This window comes from Glossina fuscipes, unplaced genomic scaffold, assembly GCF_014805625.2.
Source record: "Glossina fuscipes isolate IAEA_lab_2018 unplaced genomic scaffold, Yale_Gfus_2 167, whole genome shotgun sequence".
Classification (NCBI taxonomy): Eukaryota; Metazoa; Arthropoda; class Insecta; order Diptera; family Glossinidae; genus Glossina; species Glossina fuscipes.
In genome coordinates, this window is record NW_023998510.1 from 99,712 (window position 1) to 109,084 (window position 9,373).

The 9,373-nt window shown below is 36.5% G+C and overlaps 1 pseudogene; it reads left to right on the top strand.

The window, feature by feature from the left end:
* Positions 1-4,169: 4,169 nt before the first annotated feature.
* LOC119641664 lies at positions 4,170-6,721 on the top strand (annotated as a pseudogene).
* Positions 6,722-9,373: the final 2,652 nt, after the last annotated feature.

A 9,373-nucleotide genomic window follows, 5' to 3' on the forward strand; every position in this document is an offset into this window, starting at 1 on the left:
TATGCTTGCAAGAGCAAAAGGAAAAAAAAGGAGTACCGCAAAATCATACGATTCTGCCTGTACTTGCAAAAGCAAGCAAGGGTACCGCAAAATCATACGATTTTGACTGTACTTGCAAAAGCAAGCAATGGTACCGCAAAATCATACGATTTTGACTGTACTTGCAAAAGCAAGCAATGGTACCGCAAAATCATACGATTTTGACTGTACTTGCGAATAAGGAGATCAGACAAGAAAAAGAAAATAAAATAATAAACACATATACCGCAAGATCATGCGATTTACTAGCGGCACCACAAAATCGCATGATTTTGTCTAACGGCATGCCGTTATTGCTCCGCTTGCGGTTGACACAGACCGACAGACACCCTACCCAAGGTTTGTTCGCGGCCGTTACACACTATAAAGGCTGAAAGACCGCTTCGAAAACAAGAAAATTATTGGGAATCAGCATATCAAACAAATTTTTGAGCATCCTAAGATCATTTATGCGAATGCAGCTGATTTACGAGAATCAATCGACACCATGAGTAATCACCTTATAGGTTTGAAAAATATTAATCGTCCAGTTGAATCATGGGACGATCTTATGGTATACATCATAACATCTAAGCTTGATCCCGATATATGGAATAAGTGGAATGAAAAGGCGCCAATAAATCGTTTACCAACACTCTCTGAATTATTAAATTTTTTAAAGGGACGTTGTCAAATTCTTGAGAGTAATTTAAGTTCTGTTTCTTTACCTGCTGGTGCTGCCATTAGTCGTGCTATAGAGCCAAAAAGGGTTCAAAGAAGAGCAAAGTCTTTTGTTACCATTAAAAATTGCTGCAGCTTTTGCCAAAACCGGGTCATGTTATATATCGATGTTCTGATTTTTTAAGCTTATCTGTTGCTGGCAGATTGAACAAAGTACATGCACTTAAACTTTGTGTCAATTGTCTTAGATTCAAAAAACATAATTTATCTGATTGCACCTCTAAAGGTCATTAAATCAATGAAACAAATCATATCCAACCTGCAGAAAATGCAAATCATAACATGAGTGATCAAGCACAACCTAAAAATTTTGCTGCTTTGAAAACACAACATACAGAACGAAATATATTAGCTACAGCAATTGTTTATATTATATCGAAATACGTCGTGTTCTATTGGATGGTGGTTCACAAATTAATATGATTTCTGAACGCAAGGTTCATATGACCGGTCTAGAGCGTCATTACGCTCCAATTCAATTTCATTGTGCAAATAAAACTGTGGGAACATCAAACTTTAAATGTATCACAAATATTGAATTAAACCATTCTCGGTTACTCTTGAAGCTCACATAGTTGACCAAACAAGCGGAACCCCTCCTGATGCTGAAATCGATATTTCAAACCGGAACATCCCAGGACATATACCATTAGCAGATGAACGTTTTAATATACCACAACGAATCGACATGTTATTGGGTGTTGACATATTTTTTGATATTTTCGAGAATGGTAAAATTGCCTTAGGACGCAATCGTCCCATACTAACCAATACACGTTTAAGCTGGATTGTCGCGGGGACACTTCCACACCATGCAAATTCAATTGCATATGTCAAGTGCAACTCATTACAAATACCTAACGTTCAACAAAATGATCACCTGTCTGATGCTATTAAAGCATTTTAGGAAATTGAAAGTTTTAAAGAATGTTCGCCAAAATTATCACAAGAAGAAGAGCAGTGTGAGTTACATTTTCAAAATAATTTTACGAGGTTGCCAGAGGGACGATTTGGTGTAAAGTTGCCTTCCAAATCATCAACATCTTTATTGGGTAACTCTTACGACATTGCATTTAAACGCTTTCTGGCACTTGAGCGAAAGTTTGAAAAAAATGAACAATTACGTAGTGATTATACTAAATTTATACATGAATATACTCAACTTTCACATACGGAAATTGTACAATCATTTGATTTCTCACAACCACATTACGTGTTACCGCACCACTGCGTACATAAACTTTCGAGTTCCACAACAAAGTTACGCGTCGTATTTGATGCGTCATCAAAAACCACATCTGGTAAATCTTTGAACGAGCTTCTTATGGTTGCGCCAGTAATTCAACCTGATTTATTTACAGTAGCTTTACGGTTTCGATCTTACACTTATGTATTCACAGTTGATATAACTGAAATGTATCGTCAAATTGCTCTCGATCCTGATGACAGGCGATACCATTTAGTGTTATGGCGTTCACAAGGCGACCGACCAGTACAGCTATACAAACTAACTACAGTTACATATGGAACTACATCTCCATCATTTTTAGCCGCGCATTAAAACAATTAGCTATTGATGAACTACATAATTTTCCGTTAGCTGCAAATGCTATAAACACAAATTTTTATGTAGATGATCTACTAACGGGTTGCAACACACTTCATGAAACCATGCAATTACAAGCACAATTAATTTCTATTTTATCTAAAGGAGGTTTCAGTCTAAACAAATGGTGTGCAAATCATCAAGATTTGATTAAAGAAGTTCCTAAAGAAAATCGTGAAATTTTATTCACCATTAAAAATTCAAATGCGATCAAAATTGACAAACTCTTGGAATTGTTTGGGATCTTGCAAAGGACAAATTTCTTTACAAGATTGATATAAAATTCAACGAAAATTATACTAAAAGAACAATTTTATTTGGAATTTCACAATTTTTTGATCCGATTGGCCTAATATCGCCAGTCATAATAATGGCTAAAATTTTCATTCAACAATTGTGGCGGTTAAATTTGGATTGGGATGACGAATTGCCTATTAAATACCAGATGGCGTGGTCAAATTTTAGACGGTAATTATGTAATTTAATCGATTTAGAAGTGTATCGCTTAACATTCACTCCTGATGCAAAATATGAAATTCATGCCTTCTCTGACAATTCAGAAAGCGCATATGGTGCATGTGTATTGAGAGACCCAAAGTCTTTCCTCGTTTTGGCCTCACGGGTTCTCCGTCTCTGGTTGGGGAGAGAGGAGTGCTAGGAAGTAAGATAGCGTAAGAATAGGATAGCTATAGGGTAAGAATAGGTAAGAATAGGATAGGAGTAGACTAATATAGATTAGGAATAGATTAAGATAGGATAGTAATAGATTAAGAATAGATTAAGAATAGAATAAGGTAACGTTAGTTAGTTTTTAGTTTTAGTTGAGTTAGAGAGTCGAGCTTGGGACGTCGACACGAAAGGTCGCGGTTTTGTCTCCGAGGTAGAGAGTTGAATTTAAGCGTAAAAGGAAAATGTAAAATTATAAATGTCTTGTTTTTTTTCCCTGGGCCGCTGAGCTGACCCAGCCTAGGAAAGGGACGAAAACGTTCTCACAGTATACATCAGATGTATAAATAACGATACGAAAGTAACTTCAAATTTGCTTTGCGTCAAATCAAAGGTGGCACCTATCAAGAAACGTAGTTTGCCAAGATTAGAACTCTGCGCTGCTGTAACAATGGTACAATTCGTTAAGAAAGTTCAAGAAGTTTACGATTTTATACAATTTAACAACAATTGCTTCTGGACCGACTCAACCATAGTGTTGAGTTGGATATCAGAAGACTCATGCAATTGGATTACCTTTATTGCTAATAGGCTGGCAATCATTCAACAAGTTTCAACACGCTCGCAATGGAGACATGTCCCATCCAATTTAAACCCAGCTGATATATTATCTCGTGGTGTGTTACCAGCTGAATTAATGCATTCAACATTTTGGTTTCACGGGCCAAATTTTTTAACGTTGCTTCGTCTATTTGGCCACAATTTCCACACAATTTAAAATACGATGATAACATATTAGAAAGAAAACCTATAAGGATGATATTAACAACAACAATTTCACAACAACATGATTTAATCATTAGTATTAAATTTCACAACGATTATGTAAGTTTGCTTAACACAGTCGCTTCCATGCTGCGTTTAATCTACAGACGTGGTATTGTTTCTACAAAAGGCTATATATCTGTTTTCATATGTTTTTGTACAAGGGCCATATATTTAGAGTTGGTAGAAGATTTATCTGCTCAAGCTTTCTTAGCTGCTTTAAGACGTTTCATTGGGCCTATGCTCAGTGATTTACAGTGACAATGCAACTAATTTTATTGGTGCAAAAAACGAGTTGCATGAACTTTACAAAATGTTTAAAAGTACAGATATTATATTTAATGAATGTGCTTCACGTGGCATAATTTGGAAAACCATACCTCCACGCTCTCCGCATTTTGGTGGCCTTTGGGAGGCTGCAGTGAGGCCCACTAAATTTCATCTAAAAAGGATACTACAAGATGCGAAATTTAACTTTTTTGAATTCAACACACTTTTAATACAAATTGAAGCGGTATTAAATTCAAGACCTATCACTCCCGTGCCTGAGAGTCCAAATGATGAACCAGCTCTAACGCCTGGTCTTTTTATTATTAGCTCTGCTTTAAAACCCATACCTGATCCCGACTTAAGAGATTTCAACAACGTAAGCCATTTACGGCGTTATCAAAGATTGCAATATTATCTGCAACACTTTTGGGACAGATGGTCTAAGAATTATTTACAAACGTTGCAAAATCGAACCAAGTGGACAAAAGGTCGCATGTCATTAGCGGTTGGGGACGTTGTTGTTGTAGAGGAAGACAATCTTCCTCCTCAAAAATGGCAACTGGGTCGTGTTACTGAAATTCATCCTGGCAATGACGGAGTTGTGCGGGTTATCACTGTTAAAACTTCCAGTGGCGAAATACGTAGAACTTCTGCTAAGGTTCGACGTCTACCTATTGAACGGGCCGAGTCCATTCAAGGGGGCCGGGATGTTCAGACGAAATCGTGAATGCAATACCATTTTGGTTTTTCCTTTTTTTTCTTGCTTTATTACACATATGCCTTTTCGATAAAATATATTATTATTATTATTGTCTTCTGCTTTGTCATGTAAAAAAGTCTTTTCTCGTACTCCTGCTTTATCATCTTAAAGGGAAAAGGTATTGGTTAAAATATCATAATTTAAAATACTATGCTCGCTTTCTCATAAGCAAGCAACTTGCAACACCTACAGACATGTTGAAAAATTAGTTCCCGAATCTTAAAGAAGAATTAAACATAAGTAACTACGAGAATCGCTTCCAAACACTTTTATATTTAGTGGAGATGGACTGTCTTGTTAATCTCCGCAAATATGATAGTCAACGAGCGCATTTCACACGCGAGGGCAGGTATTTAGCTCTGACCATAGAAAATCCGTCCGTACGCCGTCCTTCCTTGGTAATTGGAGACATGGTTAAAGCAGAAAACCCCTGTGCCGACGCACGTATATAGGAGTGATTCACGAAGTGTTTCGTAATCGAATTCTACTTAAATTCGATGAAAACTTTCAGGGAAGATATAACTACATGGATTACCGTTTAAAATTTTACTTCTCCCGTTATGGCTATCAGCACTACGCCATCTTACGAGCGGCTAAGAATTTAGGCGAACAGTTCTTGTTTCCCTCCCGAGCACAGACGCGTGGATGTCCACGATTGGATGTACAAATAAATGATGAGGGAAACCTCTTGTTAGATGGTTGCTAGTATAAATGGCACAACTGCTCACTGAACTCTATGCAGAAAAAAGCCGTTGCCCGGCACAGGAAAAATTGCAACGCTAGTGGAGAGCATTTTGCAAATTTTTAAATTGATACCTAGTGCACGTCTACTTATAGACACACCATCCAATAGTTTTGCTGATGTAATAATGACGCGTTTGATCGAAAGCGGTGTACTCAAAATGGGTGATTTTATACGTATAGTGTCCCAGAGACAAGTCGAAAAACAGTTTATACCAGAGCATTTGATGCCGTATCGCGCAACAGCGGACATGATTGTGACTGAGTTCGGACTTAAATTAAGATGTCAAATGAATTTTTTAAGGAATCAACGAGTAGTAATTGGTACTTGCGCCACTCAAGGCAATTTTTTGCTAATTGGTTTTCCATCCAATCATTTTACGCATGTGCTAATCGATGAAGCCGGCAAGGGCACAGAACCTGAAATTATGGTTGCTGTTGTAAAAGAGCGTGGCCAGGTAATCCTTGCTGGATATCCCCATCACTTGCAAGCAGTCATTATAAACGAATATGTTCGTGATGGCAGTGTTTCGCGATCCTTTTTGGAGAGAATTCTTTCGTGTGCTCCATACTTAAGAGATGATGATAGATTTCCCATTACATGTGGTTTTTTTGAACCCCGCGTGGTTATGAGATTACTCTACAATTACCGGGCGTTGCCCTCTGTAATGATTGTTAATAATGAACTGTCAATGCCAATAATAAGGAAAGACAATTCCAGGTAAGCTGAAATGCCGAAACAATTTGGCGATATACTGCCGCAATCACCAAATCGACCCAAAACACATGGCATATTCTTCCCCGGAATGCGTAGTGAAGAAAAGCGTAGAGAAGACTCGGCATCGTGGTATAATCCTTACAAAGCGAAGGATATAAGTTGTAAGGAGCATATATCTAACGATGTGCGCCATACATTAGGTTTCAGCGGAAACGAGAGACGGATTAACGTGGCGATATCCCCACCTCGTTACCTTCTTCTAATATACCGCAACCCCTATTTACTCCTTTTGGATTCTCGTTGGCGCACGATTATAAAGTACTGCGTCGAAAATGATGCCTACTACGGTTGTGATTTGCCGGCAAATTACTTTTAATTTTTTAATTATTTAATGAAATCAACGTACTACCAGTTCATACGATTTTTTTATTGTGCTAATCGGTTCAGAATCATTTTATGCAACGTTCTTACCTTGCGCGTCTTTCTATCCAGCTGATCCCTATTTATATATTTTTTATTTCGGGCAATTTTTGCCCTCATAAGTGGCGCCCGAGCAGGGTTTTTTTTTTTAAATAAGAAGAAAAGAGAAAATTTTCTTTTGCAAAAAAAAAATGAAAAGAAAGAAAGGAAAAGATATAAGTAAAAGATTAACAGGCGGTAGTAAAACTTTTTTGAGTTATTGGAAAGGAAAACAAAAATAAAAAGCTAATGTGAAATCGGTTAGAAAAAAAAAACAAAAAAAACTACAGCAAAAATAAATTATAGCAATAAGCAATTATTAAAAAAGAAAAAAAACTAAAATTATATAAGTTTTTGTGGAAAATTATCAAGGCAAAACCATATGAAATAAGGGTTAAAATGAGTTTTGTATGATAAGTAGGCAAAAGAAACAAAATATATAAAAGTTATAAAATACCAACGAGCAGTCAAGAAAACATAGTCGTCTAAAGTGCAAGCACACAACAACAACGCTGCAATGCGTCAAAAAAACAAGCAGCCGCATACATATTTATTGAGTAATCACTTACAAACACAAAAAAATATACTAAACAAAAAATGTAAATTGATTTCTGCCGACGCCAGCGTACGTACGTAGAGCGCGTACAATTTTTGGAAAAGTATGCAGACAAATAAATTTTGCGATGACAGTCAGTTGTTTTAGGTGCACTGCAATATTTGCTTGCTACATATTTAGAAAAGTGTCAGTATAAATGTATACCTTATGTGAAAGTAGTGCACTCTTCTCTTTCGCTCAACTCATTTTGTACAGCGAACACAAAGGTCGAAAAAATGCACACAAAAATTCTAATTCCAACAAGAATAACAACAGCCAGTTAAACAGCTGACTTTTTGAATTATTTTCAATTGTAAACAAACACAGACGCTTACTCTCAGGTACGACCAAATTATTTTTGAATTACTCTCATATATGACCAAACCCATAGTCGTTTGTCGGGCATTCGAGTCTCCATAAGAGCCCATGGAAAATAAAGTACCGCAATGTGGTCGCCGAAAATCCGTTGTACAACAAAAAACCCACAGAGAGCGACCGCGGCGATTGATCGTTGTCGCAAAATGAATTTGGGTAAATGAGAACATTCAGAAAAGAGTGGTGAAACAGAGCGGGTCGATAGTACATAATTCAAAAGTGCTTATGCGTAGTCTTCTTTAATTAAAGAAACTATATCAAAATATTCTTAAGCAACCTGTAGAATGTTTGATATGATAAAATAACGAATTAATCCGCGATAACAATTACTCCGTGTTTCCATAAGAAGACCCAAATACTGAGCGTTTGACAATGATAATCGCACTTCAACACTCTTAACCGCCGCCTAGTTAAGTATAATCTTGTCAATCGCAAAACCCACATTGGTGCTTTTTGATAATTTATATTTCTTCTTTTTATGTCTACTCCCGGAAGTTTGGTGAAAAATCTGGGAGGTATTTACGTATCTGAAAATCGGTCGGTATGTTTACTTTTTTCGGTTGGTTTCGCATCGCGTATGTGATGGCATTCAGCATTGATTGATGACTATCGGGTTTTTGGGATAACGTAGGCTGCTAAATACACACTTTCATACTTATCAAATTACACTAAAGCAAAAGGTCTCACGTTTGGTATTAGTATTGGTAGTTCTGAGTTTGTATTAATTGTTTAGAGTTGCATTTATAGGAGCAGCTGTAAATTGAAAACAAAACAAATTTTAAGCAAAACGATTACTTGCAACCAGCTAAGTCAAAGCAAAATAATTGACAAACAAAAACCAAATTTACTGACGAGAAAAGTTCAGAGTTAGCTGCGACACTGTCAAACGATTCACATTTGCTTGGGCGATGGTAGCCGAGACCATTGTTAATTTACCCTTACGTTTCAATGTCAACTAATTTAATTTTATAAAATAGCAGAATTCAATTGTCATTGCTTTGTTTTTGTAGAGAAATAGCTTATTAGATATGTTATCGAGCTTAGAGACCTCATTTCTTGTATTCATTTTGCAGGAAACTCTCTCCTAATCAATGTTACCAGATTACTGCAATATTACATGGCAATTTCAAGATTATAAACTATGTACGCAAAGGCTTCATCCAGGGGTAAGGAATTTCATCAGATCTACATTCATAACGTTTTATTATAAATATTAAGTTTTTGTAATGATATCCAAGAATTCTAGGAATCTCGCCTACTTTCATATTAAAGGGCTGTTTGAACTTTTTCACTTGGGAATGTTAGAATTGTTGATAAGGCTTTAATATGGGTGTGTTTCTTCCTAGTGAAAATTGGCTATAGATGCTTCTAAAGATACGAAGATATTTTCTTCACAGATAAACAAAGGAATGGTTTTCATTTTCATTCCTTTGTTATAGCGTTTGAATTGTCGACCATTGTGACGCTAATATGTGATATCGATAGCTGAAATGGTGACTACCATAAGCGTTCACCAATTACTTTAAAATTGTGTAAATGTAGGCATGCATTGCGGTTTAGCGAGTGAGAACCCTAATGGAGAAGTGGAAGAAATAAGTG